The 17,129-nt window shown below is 44.0% G+C and overlaps 1 long non-coding RNA gene across 2 annotated transcripts in view; it reads right to left on the reverse strand.

Annotated features, from left to right (window-relative positions):
* Nucleotides 1-1,690: 1,690 nt before the first annotated feature.
* The window catches only part of LOC137548098 (uncharacterized), a 141,241-nt gene continuing 125,802 nt past the window's right edge, over nt 1,691-17,129 (reverse strand). Inside the window, exons 2-4 of one of the 2 annotated variants that reach the window (XR_011026667.1) lie at nt 11,559-11,667; nt 5,208-5,368; nt 1,691-1,845 (exon numbers count right to left, since the gene is read on the reverse strand). This is a non-coding gene — a long non-coding RNA (uncharacterized lncRNA). The remainder of the gene's footprint in view (nt 1,846-5,207; nt 5,369-11,558; nt 11,668-17,129) is intronic. The other variant, XR_011026669.1, reaches the window with a different exon arrangement.

A 17,129-nucleotide genomic window follows, 5' to 3' on the forward strand; every position in this document is an offset into this window, starting at 1 on the left:
TTTTGTACAAGTTAAAAACAGTACACTAGCTAAATCCCAAAAAACATACTAAAATACTTCAATGCAAAATAAATTCAGATAAGCTATATATTTCTATATACACGTTAAAAACAAGAGCTTAGAATTTTGAACTAATGCTTTTCTTACATTAGCTGCTATCCATCAGAGAATCAGGAAACCTCCAACTGAGTGTAAAACTAGGATATACTCAAGGAACATTTCTTTTTTAAGGGTAATGCAAACACAATGCACAAAGCCTCCATAACTCTGCAACAGACAGACAGCTTTGGCAAGAGACCGCAGAGTTCATTTTTCTCTATTCTTTTATGGTTGACACTTTCCATCATGAGCCGTGTTACTTTGACTTTGGCCTGCGTTTAAAAATACAACATCCCATGAACCTTAATCAGAGAACTTGAGAAGTGAGAAGAGCTAAATTAAGAGATTTACCTTCTGTAACATTTCCTGACAGTGCTCTTAAACCAAACACTGAGAGGTTTGTGTTTTGGGTTCTCAGTCAATGAACAAAGCTCCTTTTATCTGTCATCCAGACATCGAATGAGTTTTTCTCCAGCATCACTGAAGCCTAAGGGAACAATCATTAGCTGTGATATTAATCAACATGGAAATAGCTTCCTCTCCTACAGGAATGCTTATGCTTTGCCTGCCTTTGATGGCAGAGAAAATTTGCAAGTGTCCCAGATTTCACCTCACTTTAAAATGTAATTTATATTAGACAGCACACAGCTAATCTATTAATTAATATTTAAGACAAATATCTTGCTCGCATGCATGATGCTTAATAGCATAACTCATTGCATTGATAAGATACTGATCAAAATGTTTATGTATTCTTTTGCTGTTGACAGACAGTTTGCAATTTTGCCTGCGTAAGTGTATGTTCCCACAGGCAAGAACCGGCTCTTTACAACTATTTCTAGGTAAAGTCAAATGCGGTGATTTATCAAAGTTTTATTACAGCACTGTGCTCAGACAAGAAAAGTCTTTCCATTGCTGTTCACATATTCTGCCTTATTATTTGGTGAATATCTATGTTAAAGAGAATCTGTATTGTTAAAATCGCACAAAAGTAAACATACCAGTGCGTTAGGGGACATCTCCTATTACCCTCTGTCACAATTTTGCCGCTCCTCGCCGCATTAAAAGTGGTTAAAAACAGTTTTAAAAAGTTTGTTTGTAAACAAACAAAATGGCCACCAAAACAGGAAGTAGGTTGATGTACAGTATGTCCACACATAGAAAATACATCCATACATAAGCAGGCTGTATACAGCATTCCTTTTGAATCTCAAGAGATCATTTGTGTGTTTCTTTCCTCCATGCACTGAAGTTTCAGGCTGCTCTTTTCCTCTTGCAAACAGCTTTGCCCTTGTTTGTAATTCCTCAGTATGTGAAAGCACAGCCAGCTCAGAGGACGATTTATCCAGCTGATTAGAGCAGCTTCTCTCTTCTCTCTTATCTAAATAACACACAGACAGTGTGCATAGAGGGGCCAGAAAGGGTGAGTTCATAGCAGAACCACAACACTGAAGAACTTGGCAGCCTTCCAGACACAGGCCGACAAGTCTGACAGGGGAAAGATACATTGATTTATTACAGAGACTGTCATAGTAGAAAGTGCTGCAGTTAGCCAGAACACATTAGAATAGCTTTTGGAACATGTAGGATGATAAAAAACAGGATGCAATTTTTGTTACGGAGTCTCTTTAAAGTAGTCCGCTTTGTGAGTCAGAAGGATGAATGAGAATGTAGGCAAAAAGTGCTACGGTCCCAAGATAAAGTTGAGTTTGTAAACACGTTCATGTTCTGTTTTGTTTTATGTCTCTGTAAAAATAAATAAAATATTAGAAATAGAGAACAGCATAGAATAATACAGAGAACTATTGCCCAGTATGCAAAACAGTTATTTTGGGCATCAGAAGTGCTATCCTAAAATGGGCCCGGCAGCGACTACAATGTTTACTGTTGTTATTGCATCACCCGAGGGGTAATTTGGGTGATGGTGGCACCTGATAAATATTGTGTTTAGGCTGCTGGCGCCCATTAATTAACGTATTCTGCAATGAAGGTGGAAGTTGTATCAGCACAGATTGCGGCAGGGATGGTTGGTTAGTGTTAGGCATAATTATTGACAGATGTTGTGGCGGAGGGTCGGTTAGGGCTAGGCATCAGAGGGGGAGGTTGGTTAGGGTAAGGCATTGGAATGAGGGTCGGTTAGGATAAGGCGTCAGTGGAGGGGGAAGATCAGGGTTAGGCATTGGTGCGGGAAGGGTTAGGCATCAGCAAGGGGGTGTTAGGGTTAGGCATTAAGAGGGAGGGCTCGTGTGAGAGGTTAGGTTAGGATGTAGTAAAAGATTGGTAAAGATTAATGATATCGCAGTTATGCAGAGATTCATAATAGAATATTGGCAATTAACTGATACCGTTATCTCCAGTGCCCAAATTCCTACAGAGCCTATTTTAAAGAGACTCTGAAGCCATTTTAAAAACTAGTTTTTACCTGTCATTTAGCTTAAAGAGAACCCGAGGTGGGTTTGAAGAATATTATCTGCATACAGAGGCTGGATCTGCCTATACAGCCCAGCCTCTGTTGCTATCCCAAACCCCCCTAAGGTCCCCCTGCACTCTGCAATCCCTCATAAATCACAGTCACGCTGCTGACAAACAGCTTGTCAGAGCTGGCTGTGTTTATCTCTATAGTGTCAGTCTGCTGCTCTCCCTGCCTCCTGCAGAACTCCAGTCCCCGCCTGCATCCCTTCCCTCCCTGCTGATTGGAGGGAAGGGACGGGGGCAGGGACCGGAGCTATGCAGGAGGCGGGGGAGCAGCTGAGACTGACACTACAGATGTAAACACAGCCTCACAGAATGGCTGTGATTTATGAGGGATTGCAGAGTGCAGGGGGACCTTAGTGGGGTTTGGGATAGCAACAGAGGCTGGGCTGTATAGGCAGATCCAGCCTCTGTATGCAGATAACATTCTTTAAACACACCTCGGGTTCTCTTTAAAGGGACACTTAAAGGAATACTATCGATTCACATATTTTTTTCAATTGACACAGGAATTGTTTGGGACGTGCTGCTAAGTACTTGTGTATACATTTTAGTAGCAACTTCTTTGTTTATTGTTAGCAAAATACTTTCAAACTTTACTGACGCCAAAACTGACGGCTGACTGAGCCATGAGGAGAGGGGAAATTCCCCTCACACTTGATCAGTTAACTCTATGTGTAGCTCTGTGTGTGACAGAGAGAGAGAGAGCCCCCAACAGCTGCAGCTCCTGTGTCCTGTGTTTCTGACTGACCTGTCTGAAGAGAGCAGAGGAAATGTAACTAATTCTCACAGCTTTTTATACTGTTTTTGCTTTCAGAGTTTGATATATTTGATATTTGCTTTCTGTAGTCTGACAATGCAACTCTGGCTGTGCATTGAAGCAGACACCCCTTCTGCAATTGATTTGTCCCAATATAGCTAAATCCTACCCTCAATAAATTACAGCTTTTGCGTCTGATATTTAACATGAAAAGTAGGAAAATGTTTACACAGCTACTTAGACATTATTTGTACATTGTCATTTTAGAACACTTGGGTATCGATAGTATTCCTTTAAGTCATCCCAAAAAAATAAGTTTTACTCACCTGGGGCTTCCAATAGCCCGCTGCAGCTGTACGGTGCCCTCGTAGCCTCGCTCCAATCCTCCTGTCCCCGCCGGCAGCCACTTCCGGTTTCGGCGACAGGAGCTGGCAGGCAGGGAACACGAGTGATTCTTCGCATTCCCGGGCACAATAGCGCCCTCTATGCTGCTTTAGCATGGAGTATATATCATATAGCAGCATAGAAAGCGCTATTGTGGCCGGTAACGCGAAGAATCACTCGCGTTCCTGGCCTGTCACCGAAACCGGAAGTGGCTGCCGGCGGGAACAGGAGGATCGGAGGGAGACGGCGTGGGCACCGTACAGCTGCAGGGGGCTATTGGAAGCCCCAGGTGAGTAAAACTCATGTTTTGGGGATGACTTAAGTGTCCCTTTAAGGATGATGGTCAGTGCTTGAGTCCTATGGGAGAAAAGCGCTTTACAAATGTTATTGTATTATTGTATTGTATTAAAATGCTACATCCCACAGCAGAACGAGGATTATAACTCCCAAATCCTAGGGCAAAAATCCAGGACTTCACTTGGTTAATTAGTTTCTGCTCAATGTGATCTGATTCCTGGTCCAAATTATCTGATCTGCTCAGTCCAAATAATGAGCTCACTACGCTAGCAATTGTACATTCACTACAAGATTTTTATTTTTCCTACATATATGCTGTTTCCATTCATCCAATTAACCTTTCCTTTTTGTTCATAAAAGTATAACTATATCAATCTTCAACTCTTGCATACCCACGTGTGTCAAGAGACAGGGCAACAACTTGGCAATTTTGTATAGGAGATGTATGTACATAAATCTTTGAAAACAAGCAGGAATGTTAAAGCACAAATAAAAGTATTTAGTTTAAATGTGCAGGTGAGAACATATTGCCTGTTTTGCCATGTTGGGGTTTATAAGCAAGGAAGTCAAAAGGGGAATAGTGGTCAGATTTGGAGTCCCACCATTTAGTTTTACAGTGAGAATATTTAAAGGCTATGGCAAATCTTTGGATGTTGTAGTGCTACTGCCATTGCAAGGAATGAAAAAGGCAAAATAACAGTAACATTTCTGGATGGAATTTACAAAATACTTATGGTAAGGGAAAAGGACAGTTCAAAATCTTTGAACAAACCCTGCAAAAAATGGTGCCCACCAATTAATTTATGATTTTTCTACGCAAGTCTCAGTGTCTGATGTGAGTGAATTTGCTCTCCAAAATCAGTAACAAAATTGAGGAAATGGGTGAATTCTTACTACAAGGTCACTTAAGGGTGCATGCATATGCATAGTTTCTGTTACCCGTAGGGATCAGGATTCAATTTCTCAAGTGACAGTTTGGATATCAGTACTGCACAAAGCATCATTATCCTGTAGGCCAGTGACACATCTGTTGCTATGGAGTAAGCAGGAGGGTTGATGGCATGGTGCATGAAAAAATGGCTTCCAGAAGATGGGGTGAAGAAGGGAAAAATGGGCTCAGGAGTCAGTCATTAAAGATACATACAGGATGTTTATGCAACATCGGGGTACACCTGTTCACATTCTATGTTCTTACCTAAAATAGTCCTGAATTGCCACATCAGCTGGGTGTCATCTTCTGAGTGAACCTAGCTTTACAACCTATTAGTTCTTCACAAGAGCCTTCATGTTCATGAATCCAAAATAAACACCCTTCAATGCTGGACATGATGCTACCTTAAGAGAAGCCAGTAGCTGCTAAAAATAAGAAAAAGGAGAGAGAACAGAGTGCCTCTATGGTACAATACATTTAATTCAGTTTGCAAATCACAAAATAAATGCACGTACAAGATTGCAAAAATTTGCAAGCGTGTCTTACATGCTCAATCTTCCACTGCTCGGACATCGACCATGGCCAGCGGGGGACATCAACAAAGGTACATGGTAGGTCTGGAGTCCAGGCAAGCTCAGTGTGTCGGGTGATAATGACTGGTCATGATCACCCATAGTAGGTCTGGATTCCCTTGTTGATGTCCAGGCCCGTTTTTAGGGCCGTGCGGCCCGTGCCGCCGCCCTGGGCGCTGTTGTGAGGGTGGCGCTGTAAAGGAGGGGGAGCCGGAGCTGCGGGGAGGGCAGCCCGACCTCTCCCTCCCTCTCCCCGGGCCGCCCTCCGTGCTCCCCCCTCAGACGCAGAGTAATTATGCAGCAGGAAGCTCTGTGCATAACTACTCACCTTCCTGTGTTCCACTCGCCGCTGATCTCCTCTTGTCATAGACGCTGATACACACGCTGCTTCCTGTTTAGCCAGAAGCAGTGTGTGTATTAGCGTCTATGACGAGAGGAGATCAGCGGCGAGTGGAACGCAGGAAGGTGAGTAGTTATGCACAGAGCTTCCCGCTGCGTAATTACTCTGCGTCTGAGGGGGGAGCACGGAGGGCGGCCCGCGGAGAGGGAGGGAGAGGTCGGGCTGCCCTCCCTGCGTCTCTGGCTCCTCCCTCCATTATGGGGGGTTGACCTACCTAACCTATACTGGGGGAAGCTGCCTATCTAACCTATACTGGGGGGCACCTACCTAATCTAACCTATACTGGGGGGCACCTACCTATCTAACCTATACTGGGGGGCACCTACCTAACTTATACTGGGGGGCAGCTACCTAATCTAACCTATACTGGGGGGCACCTACCTAATCTAACCTATACTGGGGGGCACCTACCTAATCTAACCTATACTGGGGGGCACCTTCCTAATCTAACCTTTACTGGGGGGCACCTACCTAATCTAACCTATACTGTGGGGGGGGGCACCTACCTAATCTAACCTATACTGGGGGGCACCTACCTATCTAACCTATACTGGGGGGCAGCTACCTATCTAACCTACAGTGGGGGCACCTACCTATCTAACCTATACTGGGGGGCAGCTACCTAATCTAACCTATAATGGGGGGCACCTACCTAATCTAACCTATAATGGGGGGCACCTACCTAATCTAACCTATACTGGGGGGCAGCTATTTATCTAACCTATACGGGGGAGCCTACCTAATCTAACCTATACTGGGGGGCACCTACCTATCTAACCTATACTGGGGGCACCTACCTATCTAACCTATACTGTAGGGCACCTACCTATCAAACCTATACTGGGTGCACTTACTTATCTAACCTGTACTGGGGGCACCTACCTACCTAGCTAGCCTATACAGGTGGCAACTATACTAGCTACCTATATTGCAGGCACCTACCTAACTATCCTATACTGGGGGCATCTACCCATCTAACCTATGCTGGGGGCAACTATTCTGGCTGCCTATATTAGAGGCACCCACCTAGCTAACCTGTAGTGGGGCACCTACCTATCTAACTTATACCGGGGCACCTGCCTATCTAACCTATACTGGGGGCAACTATACTGGCTACCTATACTGGAGGCACCTACCTGGCTAACCTATACCGGGGGCAACTATACTGGCTCACCTATGCCTGGCTACCTATACTGGATTACCTATTCTTGGCTACCTATACTGGGGGGACCTATACTGAGTGCAACTAGACCTGGCTAACCTATACTATGGGCGCCCATACCTTGCTCGGGGGGGGGGGGCACAATTTTTACACCCTCGCCCTGGGTGCATTTTAGCCTAGAATCTGCACTGTTGATGTCCCCCACTGACCACGGTGAATGTCCATTTCTGTAACGATTGGTGTCAGCATGCAAAGAGAATCTGATTATTGGCGATCTGCAGTACCACCAAGAATGCAGATATACGCCTGATTATCGATGATCTACAGAATCAGCGATAATACAGATGTATTGCTAACCTCTGGACACCAGAATAGTGAGAGTGTTTGGTGTAACAGTAACAACTCTGAGTGAAGACCACCAGAGGAGCTGGCGGCCTAAGACTCCTGAGGAATTCACCCCTGACTGTGGGTGATATTCCTGTAGCCTGTGGACCCCTGAGCGAGGGACCGAGGCTGGGTTGCAGGAAGCCCTGCAGCTAATATGAAAGGTATTGCCCTGGACTGGGCTAACGTAATACAGTAATAGCACAATCCTAGTCTGGGGTGTGAGGTCCGTAGTCACAACACCCTGGAACTAGTATGGAGCATAACATAAATGATAATACAATTCCCTAGTCTTGGGTGTGAGGTCAGTGATCGTCAACACCCTGGAACTAGTCTGGAATACAACACAAAGACAATACAGTTCCCTAGTCTTGGGTGTGAGGGCCTTGATCTCAACCCTCCTGGTACTATGCTAGAGAATACACAGAAGATACACAGTATTCCTAGTCTGGGGTGTGAGGGCCTTGATCTCAACACCCTGGAACTGGTCTAAAAAATAAACAGTACAAGGTAATCTGGCTCAGTGTGAATTCCCAGGTCCACCTGGTTCAAACACACTGTAAGGATCTGACTATGGTCTGAATGCTTTCACAAAGTGTTTGCAATGGCAGACAACCAGCAACTGACAAGCAAGCAGAATATATAGTAGCTGAACTCTGCTGCCCCGCCCGAGCCACTCAGCCAATCATGAGTCCAGCAGGAACCAGCTGATCGTCCTGATCAGCTGACACTTCCCCTGCTGGTATAAAGGTCCTGACTTCTGGACCGCGCGCGCGTAGCTCTTCATCCATCTATGTGGACTAACAGACCCAGCCACTCCAAAGGCACGCTGCTGCGTACAAACCGCCACCTTGGACGCGGAAACAGCCGCTTTGCTGTTAGAACATGCGGCAGCTTTTCCGCGTTCTGCCACACTACCAGACGCATGCCTACGCGTGCAAATTACCGCGTTGGACGCGGAATCAGCCGCCTTGCTTTCAGCACACGCGGCGGCATTTCCGCGTTTTCTCACAGTACCCCCCCTGAGGAGTGGACTCCAGACATCTCCTTCCTGACTTTCCAGGATGTAAGTTAGAGAATTCCCTTTTTATCTCATACTCAGGCCGGTCATCAATCAACACAGGGTGGGAGGGAGTGGAATCCACCTGCACTGCTGGCTTGAGCAGGGGCACCTGAAATGATTATTTGTCAGCTTGTTTTTTCGGTGATAGAAAGATTTTGGGCCCAAAACCCCTGTCTAAAGCGTCTGCTTTGGCGCTTTTGCTATCTGATTCATGCATGAGAGGTAACCGTGAGGAACAGGATCCGTTAGAAATATCTGTACACTGTCCTGTCTTTCCTGCGACCTGTATCTTGGTATTATCCGCCTCACCCCTCTTTAAACAGTGCTCCTGACAATGGGCTGACCAGTTCAGTAGCTGTCCTGAAGCCCAGTCAATCAGCTGCGAATGAAGCCGTAACCAGGGCATACCGAGAACAACAGCAGAGCCCTTCATCGGCAGGACCAGGAACTGTAAACTCTCTTCATGCACTGCCCCTAAACAACATGACAGTAGGGGGGTTTGGGAAAGAAACTGGGCACTGCGCAATGGAGAGTCATCCACCGCAGTGACTGAAATCTGCCGGTCGGGTGCGGATAAAGGTATCCCCAAGCTTTTAGCAAAATCATAATCTATGAGGTTCGCTGCTGAACCCGAGTCCACCATGGCTTCTGCGGACTTGGCCCGACCTTCCCACGTAACCGATCAAGGAAGGATCAGCCGACCATTGTTCAGAGATGAACCCTGCTCACCTATGGTATTGACTTCCCCCAGGTGGTAGCATTTGTCTGGTCTAGAGGACCCATATAAAGCGTTCTTCTTTGAGCTCCTGTGACTCCTCTTCCCCAGACTCAGCCTTGTGTACCCAATTTGCATAGGTTCGCCTGGGGGTGAGGGAGACCGAGAAGAGTCGCGTAAGATAGACCTTCTGGCCACTCTACCACGAACCTGTCTCTGGTGGCGCAAATGGCAATCTATCTGTATAGCCAAAGAAATTGCCTCATACAATGATTCGGGCTCAGGATGGCCCATCATTACCTCATGAATGGTATCTGACAATCCGGCCAAAAAACAGTCCAGGAGGGCAAATGCGTCCCATCTAGCCGAGACTGCCCACCTCCTGAACTCCGCAGCATAATTCTCTACAGGACCTTTACCTTGACGCAGAAGCTTGGGCTTCCGTTCAGAAGTTGAGGCAATGTCCGGGTCATCGTAAATCATAGCCATAGCCTCAAAAAATTCATCCACAGAGGTCAGGGCCTGATGCCCAATAGGAAGACCATATGCCCAGGTCTGGGAATCCCCTGACAACAGAGTCTTAATGAATGTAATTCTCTGTGCCACGGTTCCAGACGAGTTAGGCCTTAACTCAAAGTATGACAACACTCTATTTCTAAAGTTCCGAAAGTCAGATCTGTTGCCAGAAAACCTTTCAGGTACAGGCATACGTATGTCTGTGCTAAGAAAAGATCGCACTGATTGAAGTTCCCGAATAGCCCCATATATCTGACATATCTGGGTCTGTTGGTTCAAAACTGCCGCGGAAAGTTGGTTTACCGCGGTGGTCAGGACTTCAACATGGCTATACAGTGCGTCCATTTGGGTTCGGTCTGCCATTCTGTAACGATTGGTGTCAGCACGCAGAGAGAATCTGATTATTGGCGATCTGCAGTACCACCAAGAATGCAGATATACGCCTGATTATCGATGATCTGCAGAATCAGCGATAATACAGATGTATTGCTAACCTCTGGACACCAGAATAGTGAGAGTGTTTGGTGTAACAGTAACAACTCTGAATGGAGACCACCAGAGGAGCTGGCAGCCTAAGACTCCTGAGGAATTCACCCCTGACTGTGGGTGATATTCCTGTAGCCTGTGGACCCCTGGGCGAGGGACCGAGGCTGGGTTGCAGGAAGCCCTGCAGCTAATATGAAAGGTATTGCCCTGGACGGGGCTAACGTAATAGAGTAATAGCACAATCCTAGTCTAGGGTGTGAGGTCCGTAGTCACAACACCCTGGAACTAGTCTGGAGCATAACATAAATGATAATACAATTCCCTAGTCTTGGGTGTGAGGTCCGTGATCGTCAACACCCTGGAACTAGTCTAGAATACAACATAAAGACAATACAGTTCCCTAGCCTTGGGTGTGAGGGCCTTGATCTCAACACCCTGGAACTATGCTAGAGAATACACAGAAGATACACAGTATTCCTAGTCTGGGGTGTGAGGGCCTTGATCTCAACACCCTGGAACTGGTCTAAAAAATAAACAGTACAAGGTAATCTGGCTCAGTGTGAATTCCCAGGTCCACCTGGTTCAAACACACTGTAAGGATCTGACTATGGTCTGAATGCTTCCACAAAGTGTTTGCAATGGCAGACAACCAGCAACTGACAAGCAAGCAGAATATATAGTAGCTGAACTCTGCTGCCCCGCCCGAGCCACTCAGCCAATCATGAGTCCAGCAGGAATCAGCTGATCGTCCTGATCAGCTGACACTTCCCCTGCTAGTATAAAGGTCCTGACTTCTGGCCCGCGCGCGCGTAGCTCTTCATCCATCTATGTGAACTAACAGACCCAGCCACTCCAAAGGCACGCTGCTGCATGCAAACTGCCACCTTGGACGCGGAAACAGCCGCTTTGCTGTTAGAACATGCGGCGGCTTTTCCGCGTTCTGCCACACTACCAGACGCGTGCCTACGCGTGCAAACCACCGCGTTGGACGCGGAATCAGCTGCCTTGCTTTCAGCACACGCGGCGGCTTTTCCGCGTTTTCTCACAATTTCTTTTGCAATTTGCAAACTGAGCTAAAGGTATTGTACCATAGAGGTGCTCTCTTCTCTCTCCTTTTTCTGATACAGACAACTGTCAAATCCCACCACTGAAAGGGCTGCTCTGGATGGTACCTTTACTCCTTTCTTTGTCTGACACGTGCATTGGAGTACTGCTTCACTTTGGACATAAAATCCTTTAGTCCTGGTTGTAGCACTTATATTTGTCTATTGTGCTGCTAAAAATAAAGCTGGGTTTAAACTGCATCTTTTGACTTACTGGCTGTAGCTGATGATCTGACTGATTCCAGGTTGTGCAGATTCCACTGATGGAAACAAAGTAAGGCGCTGAGACAGGAATGAAGACATAGCCATGGAAATCAGGAGTGCTATTGATAGAGACAAAACAGATACAACTCATAGGGCTGGTGCACACCAAAACCCGCTAGCAGATCCGCAAAATGCTAGCAGATTTTGAAACGCTTTTTCTTCTTTTTCTGTAGCGTTTCAGCTAGCGTTTTGCGGTTTTGTCTAGCGGTTTTGGTGTAGTAGATTTCCTGTATTGTTACAGTAAAGCTGTTACTGAACAGCTACTGTAACAAAAACCGCCTGGCAAACCGCTCTGAAGTGCCGTTTTTCAGAGCGGTTTGCGTTTTTCCTATACTTAACATTGAGGCAGAAACGCATCCGCAATCCAAAAAATGCCTCACCCAGGCATTTTTCGTTTCTGCAAAACGCCCCCCGCTCTGGTGTGCACCACCCCATTGAGATACATTGACCAAGCAGATCCGCAGCCGCAAGCGGATCTGAAAACGCCCAAAAAGCCGCTCGGTGTGCACCAGCCCTTTGTCAGGATAAAAACCAGACCAGGTGACAAAACAACAATCAAGTCAAGTCCATAAATAATCCAGCATTAAAGGAATATCGAGGTGACATGCCATGATGAATAGAAATGTGTATGTACAGTGCCAAGCACACAAATACCTATGCTGTCTTCTCTTTTTTCTTTCTCTTCCTGAAAGAGTTAGACAGGAGGAATTAAAGTGACAGTTTCTGTCCAGTTGGAACCTGGTTTGAACCTAGCTACAAAACACTTTCCTGGCAGAAAATGGCTTCTGAGAGCAGGAGATACAAAGGATCAATAGATTTAAACTCTGGCATATGTTAATGAATGTGTCATTGTGCAGAGACAATGAAACAGTAAAAACTTAAAAAGAAGATTTAAATATAAAATAAAACTAGGGGATATCGGAAAAAATATATTTAGGAGAAGGAGAATAGATACAATTGTTTATCTCATTAGTTTTATTTTCACCTCAGTATTCCTTTAAAAAGTGTTGACCTTAGAACATACACAATCCTAGAAGACTTCACTGTCCCAACCATAAAAAGCTACAGTATTTTCTTTTGTAGGGCCAGCATGATGACAAAATAGGCAATATGGGCAATACGTCACAGTGAAACAGGACGGTCCATAAATTCTCTCCTAGGAGATAAGTTTTCATATTCTACGTAAAATAATTGTTTTGCACTCTGCAATTAAAAAAGTCCCAAAAAGTTGGTGCAAAAATACTGTGAAACTTATTCTGAGTATTTTCTCGCTTGCTGGTGGCTAAAAATTATTTATTGTTAAGGTCTGAAACTATCTTCTAGGAGAAAACTTAGGAGAACAAGTGAATTGAATGACCCCTACTCAATACATTTTTCCCCCAGGAGATACATTTTCACATTATCTACAAAAAAATGTTGTACTTGCAATTGAAAAAGTTCTAAAAGGTAAATAAAGAAGCAATATCACAATTATTTTGAGTATTTTTTTGCTTGCTGTGGGTTTAAAAGATGTTTTATTGATAAGGTGTGAAAATAGCTCATGTGAGTAAACTCAGGAGAAAAAGGGAACGAATGTAGGCCCATATTGCCCATATACAATTTACTTTTTCTCCTTAGTTTTCTCTTAGGTGATCATTTTTCATATTCTCTTTAAAGTAACTTTTCAGCATTTCACAGTTAAAGGAAAGTACCAAAAGTAGTAGAAACAGTAGTAGCAAAATGATTGTGTGTATTTTTTTCCTTGCTAGGTGTTTAAAAGGCATTTTATTGATGAGGTCTGCAAAATATCATCTAGGAGAAAACTTAGGAGAAGAAGTGAATTGCAAATGGGCCATTGGGCCATATATGTAATTAATTGCTTCTCCTAAGTTTTCTCCTAGGTGATATTTTCACACCTTAGAAATAAAATACATTTTAAACCACCAACAAGCAAGGAAATACAATACTTTTGACAGCACTTTTTCACCTACTTTTGATATTTTTTCAACTGTAGAATGCTGAAAAGTTATTGCCGTATATAGTCGAGTATAAGTCGACCCTCTTAAGCTGAAATTGTTTTATTGACTCAAGTATAAGTCTACCCAGCAAAGTTAATGGCTGCACTTCAGGACCAGGAAGAATGAACTCCTGCACTTGCGGACCAAGAGGGTTTAATGACTGTATTGCATAAAGTATTGCAGCCATTAACCCCTCCTGTCCCTTAAGAGCAGCCAATAACTCCTCCAGGCCCCCAAGTGCTGCAATTATTCACTCCCTTTTATGCAGCCCGGTATTTCCTCCCTTGTTAATTGTTGTGGCCAGGACTTTCAGACCTGTATTTTGTTGGCGTTTCCTTTCCTCAAAGTACCACTAACCACTGGGTAAATTGCCGCAAATGAGAATGTCACTAATAGTTCACACATTACTCAGTGTGCTCAGTGTTGCCTGTGACTCATGTATAAGTCAACCACTATACTTTTATGAAGTGAATCAGACATAAATTTCTATATACAGTATATCAAAAGTAGGTGAAAAAGTACTGTTAAAATTATTCTGAATATTTTCTTGCTTCTAATGGGTTAAAAGGTATTTTATTTCTAATGTGTGAACATATCACCCTGGAGAAAACTTAGGAGAAAAGTGAATTGCATGTGGCCCAGTGTGTCTTTTTCAAACCATACCTATTCTTGAATGAAACACTCCTCTCTTGAATGACTGACCGACTGTGTAAAAAACACATTGATTGTCTTTTACTGAGCTTATTTTTGGATTAGATTATGATTTTTAAATATGAGCCGCTGCGAAATCTCATCTAGTAAAAAATAACCTCTGTAACTCAGGCATTGCGGTTAAACGGTAGGTGATACAGCATCTCTAATTTTAGCAGTTCTCAGTACAAATTGTTATTCAGTGCAGTAGAGATCCCAGTGTGGCTTTAGGATGTGTCCACTTGCCAGGTATAAACATCTTTATTATAGAATTCTCTGTGTGGGAATCACCTGTGTTGCCTAAAGGCTGATGCCTCAGGTAGAGCAGATGTGAGTACATTTGCTAATGTATATCTAATACAATGTACATCTCGTTTCTGCACAATAAAGTATAGGTTCTTTACAACTCCCTGCAATGCAGAATATGTACTGTTTTTAAAATTATACTACTACAAGGAAAGGCATATCCCTGTGTTATATGGAATTACTCAGGCCTTCTAAACCAAATCTTAAAAAACACGCGGACTATTGGTCCAGTGAGCTAAAAATTTCTATCTCAATGGACCAAATCCAACGGGCCTCCTCTCTTTTACTTAGATACTCCCAATGTGTAACACACTGGGAAACATTCCAAGAAAATTTGCTCCATTGGTACTACACCCCCTCCCGCGTTTCAAAATTCGACAAAAATACCTCCCCCAACTGCTGGAGAAATTGTGGTTCTCTAGGTTCACTTCCACATATAATTTGGTTTTGCAAACCCATCAACATGCTTTGGCTAGAAATCAGTCAATACATCGCAACTCATATCTGGACGGCTTTTACAATAACGCCACAATTGGCGATTCTTCACATAGGCCTGGAGCATATACCGTCACCCTTTCGCCTTGAAATCTCACAAATCCTCTGTGCTACTAGACACCTAATTGTCTCTAGTTGGAAATCCAGCAACCCTCCACCTGTATCATCAATCCTAGCTCTGGCAAAAGGAAATATAAACATGGAACATAAACTTAGACTCACTCAAGGAGATCATTCCTAACAAAGCACATCATCAGAATCAGTCCCCCATGCTTCTTGACTTCTCCCCCCCTGAACAATGCTGTCATACCGGACTACCAAACATCAAGGGACACCACCAACTGCCTCAGCAAAGCTAACATACCTGGTTGTCCCTAGAAACGGCGTTAGCTCTATTATTGTTATTCACCTGCAGGACTTGTTTATTTGTTTATTTGATTATTTGTTTATCTGTTTATCTGATTATCGGCGGTTAATCTGCTGTATACCTGATGTTTATGTAAAAGCCAATGGAAATTTCTATTCTCACTAACTGTACCGCTTTCAAAATATTGGCAATAAAAATTGAATTCGAAAAAAAAAAAGTAAAACCAGATTATTGCAATTTACAGTGACTCAAACAGCCCTTGAAACATCTATCCAAATGTATTAACAAAGGATTCACATAACAACCAAGAATTACCTTTTTTTCTGTTTAGAGAAGGTAATAAATAAATATACATCTCTCCATTCTGTGAGACACTCCCCTTTCCTATCCTCAAAAAATAAAAATAAAAAAAAATTATACTACTACAGACATCAAATCACAGCAGCAAATAAAAAATAAGAAGAGCTGAAAGCATTTTAAATTCATTCTAGGGATGTTTTTCCGCTGACCCATTTTGCATGGTAGGTTTTGCATAACCATAACACTGTTTTGGAAGATCACAGATTACTGTAAAATAAATGACATTGACCAAACTACAGTGTGTGTTTTTTCTGTGGATTTTAAATGATGCCGGGTTCAATAAATATTACCTTAATATACTGTAGTAAGTGAGTTAACATTATTCTTAAACTTGTTGGTGTAGTGGTGGATTTCGAAAGATAGGCAGCAGTAAATCAGAAGCAGAATCAGAATCAGAAATCTTTTAATCGCCAAGCACGACTGGGTCGTGCCCGGATTTGGGCTTGGCACATACAATTGCTCAGAGAGAGACGTGAGAGTAGTATCAACATAAGAAAAGAGCATAGTCATACAATCCTACAGTATAAGAGCATAGACATACAAAATCATACAGTATAAGCAGTAGTACATATTAATAAGCGGTAGTCTGCAGGGTGCAGTTTAAACAGTTTTACACTAGACAGTCCATCAGGTTGGTAACTGCAGCATTTGGGGGGGGGGCAGCGTTAAAGATGCAGGGAGTTTAGAAGGTTGACGGCAGAGGGGAAAAAGGAGTCTCTATGCCTCGAAGTTCTGGTGTAAGTGGCTCGAAATTTGCGGCCTGAATGGAGCCGGCTGAAAAAGCAGTGGCCCGGGTGTGAGGGGTCGCTGGCAATTCTCAGTGCTCTAGAACATAATCTGGAGTTGTGGAGGAGGTCGAGGGAGGGGAGGGGTCTACCGATGATTCTCTCCGCTGATCTAATGACCCTCTGGAGCTTGTATCTGTCGTTGTTGGAGGAGCCTGCGTACCAGAATAGGATGGATGAGCAGAGGACGGACTCAATGGTGGCTGTGTAGAAGTTCGTCAGCAGCTCCTGAGCCATGCCAAACTTCTTCAGTTGGCGGAGGAAAAACAGCCTCTGTTGTGCTTTCCTCTTGGTCAAGGCGGTGTTTGCCTTCCAGTGCAGGTCTTTAGAGATGGTAGTGCCCAGAAGGCGGACGCTAGCCACTCTTTCGACCTCTGTTCCATCAATGTAGATTGGAGGTGGAGTGGGCGCCTTCTTCCTGAAGTCCACTATCAGCTCCACGGTCTTGGCTGTGTTGAGAACCAGCCTGTTCTCCTTACACCACTGGCAAATACTGTCAACCTCACGTCGATAGTCCTGCT

Source organism: Hyperolius riggenbachi, chromosome 1 (assembly GCF_040937935.1).
Source record: "Hyperolius riggenbachi isolate aHypRig1 chromosome 1, aHypRig1.pri, whole genome shotgun sequence".
Lineage (NCBI taxonomy): Eukaryota > Metazoa > Chordata > Amphibia > Anura > Hyperoliidae > Hyperolius > Hyperolius riggenbachi.